We start from the raw sequence: 4,510 nt of genomic DNA on the forward strand, positions 1-4,510 counted from the left end.
CTTGAAATTAATTCCGGCCTCCAAAGTACATGCCGGGGAAGAAATGTCCAGCATTATTTTATTTCGATACTTCATAAATTATTTCGTTGTATGTTAAAAAATGTATTCATTTTTGTTCAATGCTTGTTTCTTTATCTTTCGAGATGAATAAGGAAAGTCAAATGGTGATGAATTAAAGTGCCAATATCACCTAGTTAAAAGCTCTTTAAATGGTATCGACTCCTATCGACTTTATTGGAAACTTTAATAAATTGCTGACGCAGGATGAAAAACTCCCATCTATTAAAAACTGCAAAACCGGTTTACTCAAAAAGAAAATTTCTGATTTTATTATAACTGAAACAGATGTATAGTTCTAATTATGGATATTTCATAATTAGAAAAAATTACATTCTGCCATGAAAAACATTGGCAAAAAAGACGTACTTAAATAATTAGTTGCGCTATTGCTACGATCAAACCTAGACCCTTCTATATCTTGTAAAAACAACCATTTGTTAGTCACGCCGGTTAGATATGCATGATCTATTGAAGTAAATACTTCGTTTTTGCATTTACTCCACAGTTATCGATTAGAATAAATAGCACCCGTTTCAACGTGTACTATTTATTTTCAACGTAGATTTTTAAAATTGCTGTCCTTACAAACACAACTTTGAAAATATCCAGAAACTTGGTTTAATTAACAAAAAATGTTTGACACATATTTTTATAAATATTGACCCGGTAGCAATCGGCTTTCCACCTCCAAGTGTTAAACATGAAATTCTAACATTTTCCAAATCAAAATTTCCTGTATCTAAATTAAATACATAAAAGATATATATTTTTTTAATACAATCTTCGGACTATTTCCTGCAGCTAATAGATTGAAAATGTTTACGTAGTTTTCCGTGATTTCTCCTAATAAGCGTTAAATTGTAAAGTAGATTGCGAAATTTGTAAAAAATTGCAGAATAATTTATCTATCAACTTAAAAAATGTACTCTTTTAATGGATAGAAAGGAAGTTTTGGGCAAGAACAATAGTTAAATATCCTTCATTTCAAGACATACAGAAAGAACAACGGGGTGCATTTCATGAAGCTTAACACTTCAAATGATATCCAAACATAATCCGAACAAGATAAAATGCCGCAACTAAACTACAATTGTTCAATTATCGAATGGCGAACACATCTCTAACAAATTGCCACATACCACCTACATTCCTCGACTTGACAATCGTCTTTATTCTAAAAATTGTTCTGCTAAAATCAGGCCTGCGGCACGACGGGACTGTTCTAGTTTCGTTGTTAAACTATTACCGCCAATGAGAGGGCAAAAATCTGTTCTTCTAACTGTTAACATAGTAAAATGGCAATCGAACATAGACCCATTCTGTTATTTGTCGTTGGTAGTGCATGTTTTGTTTTCGCAAAATGAACAATTAGGAAAACGGTCATGCCAATGAACCATAAACATAATAATTGCCGATGTTCAGATATAGTAATTGAAACGTATAAGAATAGGGCTTTGAATATTTCTGATGCTCTCATTTAAACCGATTAAAATGGTCAAGTAAAAGGCATATCAATAGCAGCCTTCTTATTATTATTTAGGTTAACAATGCGGTGATATTTATAGCAGAAATATAACTTACCGCCAGAGTGTTAAGTGCAAGCCCACCAGCAAACGCAGAGCAATTACCTGAAGAAGAAAAAAACATTAATGCAAACAACAGTTGGACAGGAATACATTAACAAATCACAATTCACTACAAATCAATTCCCAAAAGATCGTTCAGATAAACTGACTTTATTTATTCAACTGAATTTCGCTGCGAAGAAAAACATAATATACCTAATTTAACATTTGCAATAATAATATCCCGTGTCTGTCAATACACAATGTGTTGGAATGCCTATCTTGAAAATGAACATAACGTTGCTTTGGACAATGGAGTTAAAAACGGCGATTCCATGTAATCTTAATGTCTTTATTAAGGGGAAAGAGGTTTCTCCATAAAAACAGCCTTCGAATGTGAAGATTTTAGATAGGCAAGTTTTAAGTAACACTCGGCGAAAGGTCGTTTCTACGTTTCCAAGTAGCATATTCATTCAAATGCATACAACCATGATACACGTTGTTTATGAGAAACCCTTCCTCCTAATAATATCTGCTACTTATTTCAACCGTAATAACCTCCATCAAGCATATTAAAAGTTATACATGACATATCATACATAAAATGTCGGCTATTTATAAAGAACTTCGGATAAAAGGTGAGTCCTCACGCAGTGAATCGACACAAAAAGAAATTGTATCCATCAGGAGTGGCTTTCATGTTGCTCCCCAAAGGGACTTTGTCCGAATGATTCTTTTGATTTGTTAGTCCGAGATCATAGAACCGAAATACAGGCTTAAGCTCGATATTTAGTCAACTGCTATTGGATAAAATATTTTGTATTGGCTGTATGATGGATTTTAACAGCCATTAACTTGAAGTTACTGGAAGACAAAGTGTCACATATCTGCAGTTAAAGAAAGAGCTAGTGGTAATATAAAAAGTGGTATTAGTCCTACGTTGCTGAATGATTGATTGCCTTGAAGCCGTCCGTCTTCAAATGTGGATTGCCTATTAGAAAATGTTTGACAAGTGCATTAGAAGCAAGAGCAAAGAAACTTCACGCCAAAGTTTATTAAAAATTAGGTGAAATAATAATTTTTCCAGCAATATTGCAATTTATGGTTGTTGATATTTAAATGTCCAATGGAAACAACCCCAAAAAATCAACATTTCCTAAAAATTCACAAGGCCCCAAGGTTCGCTCTATTATAAATTTAAATCAAGCACGCTTTTTCTCGGTTATGTATAAAAATTATATCAATGTCCAACTTGTTAATATTTTTATATCTTCGATCGGTGTTCTGTAATGTTCAGTTTCTGGACAATTTCAAAACAACACAAGTGAATAAAATTATTCTACAAAATTTGATTTGATTGCATTTATTAAAATTAATGTATTTTATATTTATGTCGATTTATGAGTGGAAGTAGTTCAGGACCTACTTATAAAGTTCAGGTTTGTGGTCAGTTATTTTCTGACTAAACTCAGGTGATCAGCGCTAATAGGTTCGAAAGCAGTCTAGAAATCTGGAGCTGTTTCAATCAGAAACCTTTGACGGCTGTGATCTTGCAAAAAGTTTCATTCTTCTTCATCAAAAAATGTTTATACAGTAAAAGAACCATTTAGAAACATTAATATCGCTTAAATAATCTAGCCTCTTAAGATTTTTCTTCCCTTCTTTAATTTATTCATCGCCTGTTTCCCAATCGCATTCTTGAGCCTGACCCGAAAAAATAATAACTTTCACCTGATTAAAAACCTCAATATTTATAAAAACTAAGCTGCCAGAATAAAAAAAATATACGAATATTCTCAAATATCTCATATTTAAACCATGCCGCTAGCAGAAATTCGAAATTATTCCAATCAATAGCTGAGTGGGTTCATCAAATTAATAGATCAAGGTTAACTTGAGCATCAGTTCACGGACTAAATCCGATCACTCTTTGCTAACGTTATTATTTCCTGTCCAGCCGAGTGGACGGCCCGACCGGACTTTTCTTCCCCTTATTTTGCTCTCCCTCTCACTGGTTTTTCATCCCGTTTCGATTTCCTACAAAGGTATAACGTTGCCTCTCCTATTAATTAATTTTAATTAAAGGAACTAACTATATTTTTCCGGTTTCTCTGTGCACTTTGTGCCGTTTCGTTCGACTGCAAAACATTATTTGTCAAAAACTTTTCTGAAAACTCGCGTTTCCCTCTTCATTCGGAAAATATATTGCAAAAAAGTTTCGCAGCACATTAATTGTAAAGCATTGGTGGATGGTAAATTGCAAAGCTAGAGTTTGCAGGCATATGTTTGCCGGCATACTATTTTAATGAAAATAATCCAATTTCCAGTTTCTAGTTGTTGGATTGTTCATCACACAAAAGAAAAGAAAAATTCAAGTATTAATGGAACAAACGGGAATGTCTTCAGCTATTTTAGCTTAAGCGATTCAAGACATACGGATGGGTAAATAAATACTGTAATTTATTGTTTGGAAATAGGCCTTAAAAGCCCGTTAATTCAGATAATAGCCTGGCAGTCAAGTCATGCGATCAATCTAAAATTTTCAAAGTAGGCCCAATAATGTCATGTCAAAACATATCTGGAAAGGAATACAAACACATCTAAATTGTTTTGACATGAATTTAAAAGGAATTGGAAAGAGGATATCGAAAGTTAGAAGATCGTTTTGTTTTTATTTGAAATGGATATTGGAAGTTAGATCGAATTTCAAAAGATGGGCCTATATGATCCAAGTTCATCCGAATATTCCAGAACATTGTTTGAAAATTAATTTAAATTGGTAAATTCGCAGTTTATTGTAAGAAATACAGTGCAAGTGTCTCTAACTTGGAATACATTCAGTACATCAAAGGCACCAGACATATTTCTTTTGGAAATATGCTCGG

This window comes from Dendroctonus ponderosae, unplaced genomic scaffold (assembly GCF_020466585.1).
Source record: "Dendroctonus ponderosae isolate FM_Combo_2020 unplaced genomic scaffold, Dpon_F_20191213v2 Dpon_F_20191213_6, whole genome shotgun sequence".
Classification (NCBI taxonomy): domain Eukaryota; kingdom Metazoa; phylum Arthropoda; class Insecta; order Coleoptera; family Curculionidae; genus Dendroctonus; species Dendroctonus ponderosae.